Here is a 13,192-nt window from a genome sequence, read left to right as displayed (position 1 = left end):
CGTGGCCCCGCTGGGCAATTTGACTGCATCCTGAGCAGAACTGAACATGCTGAAACCCAACATAAAGAACTTTATGCCACAAGGTCTGCCTAACTCCTGTGTCCTGGACCAACAGGGTCAGGACTGAAGAAAGGCAGACTCCTGCATGCCCACACTGGGTGTGTAAAGATGACATGGAGGGCCAAGCTCAGCCGAGCCCAAGTTGCCATGTGGGCTCAAGAACGCCCAAAAGTGCCCAAGGGCTCCAAGAAGTTCGACCGAGGAGGACCAGCTGAGCAGGCTGCCCCGTGGGACAGCACCAGGAGCGGTTCACACCAAGGAGCAGCGCTGCTTTCTCTTCTTCCCCCTCCAGAGCATCTTCTTTCTGGTCTGCTACAACTCAGGTGAAACAACATAATTTTCCTGTGCTGGGGTTTGATGCGTAGTTTAATAAGTATGGTAGGGAGCATTAGATAAAACTAGGATTTTCCCTAAGTTTTCAGATGTTTCCTTTTTTGCTCCCCATGCCTCTCAGCTGTTGATTGGTGCTTTTCACAGTTCATGTCAAAGTTTTCTCTGATAATTATCTCACCATTGCTCACTGCTTCATCTGGTTCACTCTGGTCATTCATTCATTAGCATCGCTGTATTCATTTCATTCCACTCATAGTTGCATTTACTCATTGCCTTGTCTGTTATTAGTTGTATTGCGTCTTGGTCTTCTGTGTCAGTAGTTTAGAATAAATGTTTGTCTATAAAGTCGCTGTCTTGGTTTTTCTGTAAAATTACATTCAGTCACTTTACGGGTGCAAAGATTCTGGCTATTTGAGCTCTATTTGAATTGACAAGTGATAATTAATAATTTCCCCAAAGTGCGTTAAACATTCTTGTCTAATCAACAAGAGGTGTGGTTTTATTAGTCTGACTATGAAATTATATTGCTGGATGAATAATTAAAGTGGTTATGTTTAATAATTCTTATTAACATCACTTTTTCCTAATATTGAGCTAATCAAACCCTACAGTATTCATGGTGGAAAAACATAGGCACCTGAATAAACTGTTTATAATCAAACAAGTCTTACATATGTAATGGTGGGGAATGCAAACCCTAAATGAATCATATCAATCAAACTTTTTTTACAAAATGGTGGAGAATGTCGGCAAGTATTTATTTAATAAATGCTGCCACAGAATAAATTATAAATTAGGTAACAATCAATATTTTCTACAATGATGATGATGATGGTGATCTCTTATGAGTTTTGGATCTTTTGAGACATTTTTAATGAGAAAAAACAAATAGCTTCTTTTTTTGAGTAATTGATGATTTGTAAACTGCAGCAGTGGTGAACATGCACGTGTGTGTGAGTCAGCGCTCACTTCCTGCTGACAGATCGTGACAGAGTTAAACGTGACTCATTCAGAGTCACAGCAGAGCAACATGACTGAACTGTTGTTCTGCTCCACTGTAAACTTCTGTTTCTTCCACCTGTAAAAAATATCATTTGGTGTCTTCAGTCGAGTTCAGGTTTATGAAAGAGAAGAAACAGATGTGGAGCAGGTCATCCTACAGTCAGTCAACGGTGAGGACAGATGTGTAGCAGGTTGTCCTGCAGTCGGTTAACAGCGAGGACAGATGTGGAGCAGGTCGTCCTACAGTCAGTCAACGGCGAGGACAGATGTGGAGCAGGTCGTCCTACAGTCAGTCAACGGCGAGGGCAGATGTGGAGCAGGTCGTCCTGCAGTCGGTTAACAGCGAGGACAGATGTGTAGCAGGTCATCCTACAGTCAGTCAACGGCGAGGACAGATGTGTAGCAGGTCGTCCTACAGTCAGTCAACGGCGAGGACAGATGTGTAGCAGGTCGTCCTGCAGTCGGTTAACAGCGAGGACAGATGTGTAGCAGGTCATCCTACAGTCAGTCAACGGCGAGGACAGATGTGTAGCAGGTCGTCCTACAGTCGGTTAACAGCGAGGACAGATGTGGAGCAGGTCGTCCTGCAGTCAGTCAACGGTGAAGACAGATGTGGAGCAGGTCATCCTACAGTCAGTCAACGGCAAGGACAGATGTGGAGCAGGTCGTCCTACAGTCAGTCAACGGCGAGGACAGATGTGTAGCAGGTCGTCCTGCAGTCGGTTAACAGCGAGGACAGATGTGGAGCAGGTCATCCTACAGTCAGTCAACGGCGAGGACAGATGTGGTGCAGGTCGTCCTGCAGTCGGTCAACGGCGAGGACAGATGTGTAGCAGGTCATCCTACAGTCAGTCAATGGCGAGGACAGATGTGTAGCAGGTCATCCTACAGTCAGTCAATGGCGAGGACAGATGTGGAGCAGGTCATCCTACAGTCAGTCAACGGCGAGGACAGATGTGGAGCAGGTCGTCCTGCAGTCGGTTAACAGCGAGGACAGATGTGGTGCAGGTCGTCCTGCAGTCGGTCAACGGCGAGGACAGATGTGTAGCAGGTCGTCCTACAGTCAGTCAACGGCGAGGACAGATGTGGAGCAGGTCATCCTACAGTCAGTCAATAGCGAGGACAGATGTGTAGCATGTCGTCCTGCAGTCGGTTAACAGCGAGGACAGATGTGGAGCAGGTCGTCCTACAGTCAGTCAACGGCGAGGACAGATGTGGAGCAGGTCGTCCTACAGTCAGTCAACGGCGAGGACAGATGTGGTTGTACAGAGTACTATATTGATCCCAACTCTCATGTTACAGTGTTCAGAGAACTCACCCGTCTGACTCGAGTCGTCCTGTAAAGGCAGCAGTCTCCTCAGGTCACATGACAGTCCTGTAAAAACATCTTTTAAAAAAAGAAAAACACTGAAATGTGAGTTCAGGTCTGTTCCAGCTGTGACTTCCTCTTCTGTGGAGACTTCAGCACATGTTGCAACTTCCTTTTCAGGATCTGTTGAAAGCCAGCGAGTGTCCTAATGTGTGAAGCAATAAGAGGGAGGAGAACAGGCTGGATCCTGCTGCTCAGATGATTCACACCCTGCTACTGTTTTAATCTGAGAGGACACAAATTAATTCATATAAAGACACAGATTGGTGTTTGTCCCACTCTGTTCTGTCACAGTAATCCTTAATTACACTCATTAATCCTTAATGACACTCATTCATGTCAGGTTGATGAGAGCAGCTGTCTGGAGTTCATGGTTTATGTTTCTGTCTCTGACGGCTCCATGTAACACTCTGTCAAGTAGAGCCCTCTGGTGGTCGCTCAGGGAAACATGAGATTAAAATACTGCAGACAAACTGATCAAATCGTCCTCTAAACAAAAAAACACAGATAACTTGGACTTGTGAATCACTAATAATATTTGTCATCACTGTTTTAAATATGAAACTATTTTTATTTTCTGTAAATAATTCTGACTTTATATTTACATTTAACCACAGGTTTAAATATATATATATATATATATATATACACACATATATACACACACACACACACACATATATATATATATACACTAGGGCCGTAACGGTACATGTACTTGGAAACACGTCTAACATGCTAACGCATCTAAAGCGACACCACCCGAGTTTGAACGTTAACCGGCACGACTAGAAAAAGCAATCTGGTGCAAACTACGATATCGTCGTTGTTTAAAAAGAAAGAGCGTTTCCCTGACCATCGCGCTAAAGAAATAACCAACGCCACTGGAGTTGAGTAAAATTGTTTAAGCTGCACTTTAGATATAAGCATGTTTTGTTTACTGCACTTTAACAAAGTGGGAAAGCTAAGTAAGTTCCTAGTAAAACTGAATCTGAGCAGGCTTTAAAGCTGACCAGCTGCACTATACTTTTTATTTTAATTGAGTAAAACTGTTAAAGCAGAAATGTATATTTATATTTTTCATTCAAAAAATGTGTTAAAAAAACAGCAGGATTTTATATATATTTGTTTCATTCAAAAATTGTGTAAAAAGAGTTAACTGAGGTGGTATGTTTTAATAAGGTTACCAATAAGTAAAAGATATTTAATAGTTTTCATTACTGTACCGAAAAAACCGAACCTAATATACACACACCTATATATATATATATATATATATATATATATATATAGGTGTGTGTGTGTGTGTGTGTGTGTATGTGTGTATATACATATATATATTAGGCAAGGCAAGGCAAGGCAATTTTATTTATATAGCACCATTCATACACAAGGCAATTCAATGTGCTTTACAAGGGAAATATGTTAAGATAAAACATTAAAGGAACAATAGATCATTAAAAACAAAAGCTAAAAGCAAGAAAAACAGTGCAGAAAATGCATTTAAAAAGCAAACATAAAGCAAAAGCAACAGCAGACAAATATAAAAACAACAGCTACAGATTATCCTAACAATAAGTTACATATCTAGTTCACTGGTAAGCTGCAGTAAACAGTAATGTTTTTAAGCCCTGATTTAAATGAGCTGACAGTTTCAGCCGACCTCAGATATTCTGGAAGTTTGTTCCACAGGCGGGGAGCATAGAAACTAAAGGCTGCTTCACCTTGTTTGGTTTTGATCCTGGGAACACTGAGTAAACCTGTTCCAGATGATCTGAGGGGTCTGGATGCTTCATAACGTACAAGTATATCAGAGATGTATTTAGGCCCGAGACCATTTAGTGCTTTATAGACAAGTAACAAGATTTTAAAGTCTATCCTTTGACACACAGGAAGCCAGTGCAGTGACTTAAGCACTGGTGTGATGTGCTCCACTCTCTTGGTGTTGGTGAGGACTCTGGCAGCAGCGTTCTGGATGAGCTGCAGATGTCTGATTGATTTTTTACTCAGGCCTGTGAAGACACCGTTACAATAGTCCAGCCTGCTGAAAATGAAAGCATGAACAAGTTTTTCTGTATCTTGTTTAGACAGAAATTCTTTTATTCTTGCTATGTTTTTAAGGTGGTAGTAGGCTGATTTAGTAATTGTCTTAATGTGACTATTGAAATTTAGGTCTGAGTCCAGAACTACACCAAGATTTCTGGCTTGATTTGTAGGTTTTAGTGTCATGGCGTCAAGGTGAGTACTGACTATTGATCTTTGTTCTTTGGGGCCAAAAACAACTATCTCAGTTTTGTCTGTGTTTAGTTGTAGAAAATTCTGGCACATCCACGTATTGATTTCGTCAATGCACTTATTTAGTAGATATAGGGGACTGTAGTCATCTGGTGACACTGTTATGTAAAGTTGTGTGTCATCTGCATAAGTATGGTAGGCGATGTTATGATATTCCATAATCTGAGCAAGAGGGAGCATATAGATGTTGAACAGAAGAGGCCCAAGAATGGACCCTTGAGGAACTCCACATGTAATCTTTGTTCGCACAGATTCATAATTGCCAAGTGACACAAAGAAATCCCTGTCTTGTAAATAAGATTTAAACCAATTTAGCACAGTGCCAGAAAGTCCCACAAACTTTTCTAGTCTGTCGAGCAGTATCTTATGGTCAACTGTGTCGAATGCAGCACTGAGGTCCAGTAATACCAGAACCGAAATCTTTGATACATGACTGCTCAGATGAATGTCATTTAAAACTTTTACAAGTGCAGTCTCAGTGCTGTGATGTGCTCGAAATCCAGACTGAAAGGCATCAAAGGAATTGTTTTGCTCCAAGAAGGTGTTAAGTTGCTGAAAAACAACCTTTTCAATGATCTTTCCTAAAAATGGTAGGTTTGATATGGGCCTGTAGTTATTTATTACTGAGGCATCCAGATTAGGCTTTTTAAGAGAGGTTTAATGACTGCAGTCTTCAGGGCCGCTGGAAAAAGGCCTGACTGAAGAGAACAGTTGACTATCTGTAGTATATCTGATGCTATGCAGTTAAAAACATCTTTCTCTCAAAAAAGCTTGTAGGCAGAGTGTCAAGGCAGCAGGTAGTGGACCTAAGGTTTCTAACTATGTCTGTCAAAGTAGCATAATTTAATGGGTGAAAAAGTGTCAAATTAACTGGAGTGGTCTTATGAGGCACAGGTGAAATAGCCACTGTGTTGGAGTTACAGACTGTCTGTCTTATCTTTAAAATCTTGTCTGTGAAAAAAGAAGCAAAGTCATTGCATGCCTTGGTGGACAGCAGTTCAGGAGGGACTGACTGATGAGTTTGTCAGTCTGTCAACAACAGTAAAGTCCATGCATTGTTGTTATTTTTGTTGATAATCTCAGAGAAAAAGGACTGCCGCGCCCTTTTTAGCTCCAAGCTATAGATGTGCAGACTTTCCTTATAGATGTCATAATGAGCCTGGAGTTTGGTTTTTCGCCACCTGCGTTCTGCTTTTCTACATTCTCTTTTTTGAGCTTTTACCTGTGTGGCATTCCTCCATGGTGGTTTTTTCTTACCAGAGACAACTTTGACCTTCATGGGGGCAATATTGTCCATAATATTCATAGCTTTAGAGCTGAAACTATGAACCAGATCATTGACAGAGACTGAGGGCACAGCTGATGTGGGTATAAAATCCTGGGTGAATAGTGTACAGGTGTTTTCACTGACATAGCGTTTTCTGATTACCCCTGTTGTAATTCTACTGGTGTCAGCGGAGATGGCCATTTTAAAGAAAACACAGTAATGATCAGAAAAGGCAACATCAGTCACCACAACCTCAGAAATGTTGAGCCCTTTGGAGATAATTAGATCTAAAATATGTCCCTTATTGTGTGTTGGCTCTGTTACATGCTGGGAAAGTTCAAAGTTGTCCAGGATGTAGAAAAGTTCTTTCGCACTGCCGTCTTTGGGATTATCAATATGAATATTAAAATCACCCACTATAACAACACAGTCAAAATCAATACAGACAACAGACAATAGTTTAGAAAAGTCATCAACAAAGTGTGCACTATATTTTGGAGGCCTGTAAATGGTTACTAATACTGCTTGACAGGAGGATCTCAACTGCAGTGCAACATATTCAAAGACTCAAACTTCCCATATGACAGCTGTTTGCACTGGTAAACATCCTTAAATAAAGTGGCTACTCCACCTCCTTTCCTGAGTTCTCTAACTGAGCTGATAAAATGGAAGTTTGGGGGGCTGATTCAATAAGTACTGCTGCATTGTTGTTTTCGTTTAACCAAGTTTCAGTTAAAAACATAAAATCAAGGTTTCTCTTGATAATAAAATCATTAATTAATAGTGACTTGCCAGCCAGAGATCTGATATTTAATAAAGCTGAGTTTAGTGTACTAACATTGTCTGACACAGTCTGTGGCTGACGCATAACTGGAGTCAGATTAGATAGAGTAGCTGTGCGCTTCGAGTACACAAAACAGGAATGACAGACCTTGGAGATGACTCTGGCTGATGCTTTTCAATTTCAAGATGTGTTTGACCATGCCACCGGCTATTTAAGATCGCCGGTATGTTTAAGGAAGTGGCATGGGGTCTGTCTCATCTCTGACAGGCACCTGAGTGATGACGTCTAGGGCTACTATTTAAGAGTTCATCAATTTGACTGAGCTTTAGTGTGGCAGCTTTAACTAACTCCTTGATTGGTGAGCGTGGTGGAGGGGGGGTTGACGCTGGCTCCGTGGTGATTGTGGTGGTGGTGGGGAGGGTCGATGTTGGCTCCTTAGTGGTTGCGCTGGTGCTGGAGGGGGGCGACGTTGGCTCCTTGGTGGTTGTGGTGAAGGGCAGGAGGGAGGTTGTTGGATCCCTGACTGGGACAGGGACATCCTCTGAATGCCTTGGGTGATGTGGAGCAAAGGGTCAGGTGAAGGGGGAGAGCTGCAGGCTGTCTGTCTCTGTGCCACGTAGTTGTCCTTGGCTCTTATCTGTCCATTCTTGTTTTGGTATGGCCTTCCAAGAGCATGACGTAGGTTGGCCCCGAGTAGTCTGCATCCAGTGATGTTCGGATGAATCCCATCACGCTGAAAACGATCCTTACAGTTCCAAAAGATGTTAAAATTGTCAATGAACTTTATCCCATGAGTGAAGCATGCCGATGTCAGCCATGTATTCAGGGCAAGGAGTCTGGTAAAAGACTCGATTCCTTTCCCCAGGGTTGGAATGGGGCCAGAAATGAACACATTTTGTGACTGACAGTCACTCAGTTTCTCCGGGAGCAGGGAAAAGTCTTTTTTCAGGATCTCAGAGCCAGTTTTTCCTCATAGAATGTCAAAAGACCCAGCATGGATGATGATCCTCATGTTACTGGGGTGTGCAGAGAGGATCACTGGCAACAGCTCAGTTAGCTCCCTGACAGACGTGTCAGACACCGTTAGATTTTCAGTCTTTGCCATTCTTACATGCTTGGTTATTGAGTCTCCGATCAGGATGGTGTCTGGCTGATCAGGTGTGGTGTTAGCGATACTTCTCCTGGCCCTTGGCTTCTCAGGTGTGGAGTTAGCATAGTTTTTTCTGGCCCTGGGTCTAGCAGTGGTTTTGGGGCTATGGTTTGCATTTTGGATAGCCTTGGCCTGCCTGGGTTCAGTGTAGTTGGTATTGTCACATATTTCATTTGGAGCCAGTGCATCACCTGTTGTGTAGAGAGTTCAAGTGGAGGGGTGAGCGTTGGGGCTCTCTTGACTGATTTCCTGCTGGATTTGCCTCTGCGTCTAGTGACATCAGACCAAGTCCTAGCTGGAGTTGATGCTTTTGGTCGAGCACCAGTCCTGTGCCAGTAGGAAGGGTCGTTAGGAAAGGCCAGTTTGGGAGCCTCTGCAGCTGATCCAGTGGTGTTAGGACATATCCATGGGATTGTGTCAGCCAAGTCAGCGATGGTGTGCTCCACATTTGTTGTATTTCCATATACACCAGTCTGTCCATCAGCCCCTTGTATGTTAGCTGCCACAGAGTCAATAAATTGTTCACTTTCACGAATTTGCTGTAGCGTTTCATTCTTCACTTGAAGCTGCCTTATTGTCTCAGTTAGTCGCTCACATTCTGTGCAGCTCACAGATTTTGCCATTTTGTCCTTGTCCTAATCACAGGTTTCCAGTCACAGACACAGCAAAAGGCTTGCACTGTGCCTCAGTCCTGCTCACACAGTACTAAAGTGGTGAAAAAGTGGTGAAAATATGGCAGAAGTCCTCTGTATCTTTCACAAATTAAAGTCCCAATGCTTTATAAGTATCCAGGATCTACTTTCTGTAGCTTTTAGCAGAAAAAAAAACAAGTATATCCACAAAAGAATGTAAGCAAAGCGGAGCGCAAGCAGCAGAGCGTCTGCACTGTAAGGAAGCCAGAAGCACTTGCATTAGGGATGCATGATAACTTTTAAACCGATAACCGATAACTTTCACCTCCTAAAGGCTGATACCAATAACTGATAACCGATAACACACACATAAACAGTATATATATCATGACATCAATACTATGAACAAAACCAAAACAGTTTTGACTCTTTAAATGAAGAGATATTTATTTTTTCCAATGAAAAACTATTGGCAAGCATCTCAAACATTTTTGAAAAGATATCAAACAAAAAAAACTATTTGATATCTCACAAGAACATCAATTTAAATAAGGTGCATTACTTACTGATATAAAAATAAAGGCCCCTTGAACTGATGCAAATACATGCATCGGGATTACAAACTGAAAAAGTTCGTTCCAGAAGTTCAAAAAATAAATATATATAGAAAATGATTGCACTGAACAAGTTAGACTTGTCTATGTAAACAAACTGAAAAAGTGCATTCCATAGTAACAAAAAAAATAAGTTTAAAGAATTTTGGCTTATGGTTCCATTCAAATGAATACCTTTTCACGAAGGTAAATGAGGTTCAGTTGTTCTTTTATCTCATATTAGAAGAGAGAGAGAGAGATAGTGTTGTCACGGTACCAAAATTAAGACCCATGGTACGATACCAGTGACAGTATCACAGTTCTGAGTAGTATCACGATACCACAGCAAAAATGAAAAAATGAGGCAGATGTGCCTTTTGTCATTCATAAAAAGATAAATCACATTTCTATGAGTACATCAATGATATTTCAATGGAATAAATTACTTAATGACTTATTCATACTTCAAAAACAGCATCAATCAGTGATTAACATAGGGGGGATCAAAATACAATAAATAAATGAAATGAAAATCAACCAGCCACCCTCCTCCCCTGACAAGTAAAGAACAGTCCCTTCATAAGTAAAGAACAGTCCCTAAAGTGCGCTGAGGTTTGTGGAGTGTTACCTGCCACAGAGAGTAATGTGAACAGCTCGTTTCTCCTCTGACACGCCACATACCTGTGTGCCGCCACGGCCCGGTTGTTCAAGTACTTCTGGGCAGTCATGACACCAATGAAGAGGACATTATTGGACCTGGAGCCAGGCTTCTCCGTCGCTGGTAAGCCGTTATCTTGCGCTGCAGAGCACTATGGCCGCCATATTTGAATGGAATACGTATTCCTATCTGTGTCTGTGACCCCCGTTCAACCCACAACCGTCAGGATTCGCCGTTTATATATATATATATATATATATATATATATATATGTATATACATAAAAGTTTTATTTTGTCTACTTAACTGTGTCTGACTATATCTACTGACTGTGGTGTCTGAGCTGAGGAGTTAACGAGAACACGTCTTTATGAGTAATAGTTATGTGTGTTTCCATTTCTGTGCAGGTACGGTGGCCTGGAGGGCGGGTGGAGGCCTTTCTGTGTAGAGTTTACATGTTCTGTCCATGTCTGCAACAGTTTCCTCCCACTCTCAGCCGTCAGCTAAGAGAAAGTAGAAACACTTGAATTACATGTTACTGTGAGTCCATGGTATCAGTGTTCTGCCTCTGACCTCACCGAGCCCTAAAAACTCTGATAAAAACATTTGTAGTGTCACAAAGTTTCTCACTCAGTCCATTACCTGTGGCGTTTACTGATCTTCTTTTTTTTGGGAATTGGACATGAAGAGTGTTGTCAAAATTTATATTCAGTTCTGTTATTCAGAGCACCACAATCTGAGGACGCAGATCATAATCTGGACACAGACAGAGCACTACAATCTAAGTACGCAGATCGTAATCTGGACACAGACGGAGCACCACAATCTGAGAGTGCATATCGTAATCTGGACACAGACAGAGCACCACATTCTGAGGGTGCAGATCATAATCTGGACACAGGCGGAGCACCACGGTCTGAGAACGCAGATCGTAGTATGGACACAGACGAAGCACCAGTGTTTTTAGGACACAGACCATAATATGGACACAGATGGAGTACCACATTCTGAGGACACAGATTGTAATCTGGACACAGACAGACACCACAATCTGAGGGCGCATATCGTAATCTGGACACAGACGGAGCACCACAGTCTGAGAATGCAGATCGTACTATGGACACAGACAGACACCACAATCTAAGGGCGCAGATCGTAATCTGGACACAGACAGACACCACAATCTGAGGGCGCGTATCGTAATATGGACACAGACGGAGCGCCACAATCTGAGGACACAGATCGTAATCTTGACACAGACAGACACCACAATCTGAGGGCGCATATCGTAATCTGTACACAGACGGAGCACCACATTATGAGGGCGCAGATCGTAATCTGGACACAGATGGAGCACCACAGTCTGAGGGCGCATATCGTAATCTGTACACAGACGGAGCACCACATTATGAGGGTGCAGATTGTAATCTGGACACAGACGGAGCACCACATTCTGAAGGCCCAGATAGTAATCTGGACACTGATAGAGCACCACATTCTGAAGGCCCAGATAGTAATCTGGACACTGATAGAGCACCACATTCTGAGGGCGCAGATAGTAATCTGGACATAGACGGAGCACCACATTCTGAGGGCGCAGATAGTAATCTGGACACTGATGGAGCACCACATTATGAGGGTGCAGATCGTAATCTGAACACAGACTGAGCACCACAATCTGAGGGCGCATATCGTAATCTGGACACAGACAGACACCACAATCTGAGGGCGCAGACCGTAATCTGGACACAGACGGAGCACCACAATCTGAGGACACAGATGGTAATCTGGACACAGACAGACACCACAATCTGAGAGCGCATATCGTAATATGGACACAGACGGAGCACCACAATCTGAGGGCGCAGATGGTAATCTGGATACAGACGGAGCACCACAATCTGAGGGCGCATATCGTAATCTGGACACAGATGGAGCACCACATTATGAGGGTGCAGATTGTAATCTGGACACAGATGGATCACCACAATCTGAGGGCGCAGATAGTAATCTGGACACTGATGGAGCACCACATTCTGAGGGTGCAGATTGTAATCTGGACACAGACGGAGCACCACATTATGAGGGTGCAGATTGTAATCTGGACACAGACGGAGCACCACAATCTGAGGGCGCAGATAGTAATCTGGACACTGATGGAGCACCACATTCTGAGGGCCCAGATAGTAATCTGGACACTGATGGAGCACCACATTCTGAGGGCGCAGATTGTAATCTGGACACAGACGGAGCACCACATTCTGAGGGCGCAGATAGTAATCTGGACACTGATGGAGCACCACATTATGAGGGCGCAGATTGTAATCTGAACACAGATTGAGCACCACATTCTGAGGGCGCAGATAGTAATCTGGACACTGATAGAGCACCACATTATGAGGGTGCAGATCGTAATCTGGACACAGATGGATCACCACAATCTGAGGGTGCAGATTGTAATCTGGACACAGACGGAGCACCACATTATGAGGGTGCAGATTGTAATCTGGACACAGACGGAGCACCACAATCTGAGGGCGCAGATAGTAATCTGGACACTGATGGAGCACCACATTCTGAGGGCCCAGATAGTAATCTGGACACTGATGGAGCACCACATTCTGAGGGCGCAGATTGTAATCTGGACACAGACGGAGCACCACATTCTGAGAGCGCAGATAGTAATCTGGACACTGATGGAGCACCACATTATGAGGGCGCAGATTGTAATCTGAACACAGATTGAGCACCACATTCTGAGGGCGCAGATAGTAATCTGGACACTGATAGAGCACCACATTATGAGGGTGCAGATCGTAATCTGAACACAGACTGAGCACCACAATCTGAGGGCGCGTATCGTAATATGGACACAGACGGAGCACCACATTATGAGGGTGCAGATTGTAATATGAACACAGACTGAGCACCACAATCTGAGGACACAGATCGTAATCTGGACACAGACAGACACCACAATCTGAGGGCGCAGATTGTAATCTGGACACAGATGGAGCACCACAATCTGAGGACACAGATGGTAATCTGG

The 13,192-nt window shown here is 43.2% G+C and overlaps 1 protein-coding gene across 1 annotated transcript in view; it reads right to left on the bottom strand.

The window, feature by feature from the left end:
* Positions 1-2,911, bottom strand: part of LOC125899697 (interleukin-1 receptor type 1-like) — a 35,400-nt gene extending 32,489 nt beyond the window's left edge. The window contains exon 1 of the mRNA XM_049594169.1: positions 2,714-2,911. The gene's annotated coding sequence lies outside the window, so the exon portion shown is untranslated. The remainder of the gene's footprint in view (positions 1-2,713) is intronic.
* Between the last annotated feature and the right edge of the window lie 10,281 nt (positions 2,912-13,192).

This window comes from Epinephelus fuscoguttatus, linkage group LG13, assembly GCF_011397635.1.
Source record: "Epinephelus fuscoguttatus linkage group LG13, E.fuscoguttatus.final_Chr_v1".
NCBI classification, from domain to species: Eukaryota; Metazoa; Chordata; class Actinopteri; order Perciformes; family Serranidae; genus Epinephelus; species Epinephelus fuscoguttatus.
Note: the sequence above shows the minus strand (reverse complement) of the source record. Positions and strands in the feature narration are given on the sequence as shown.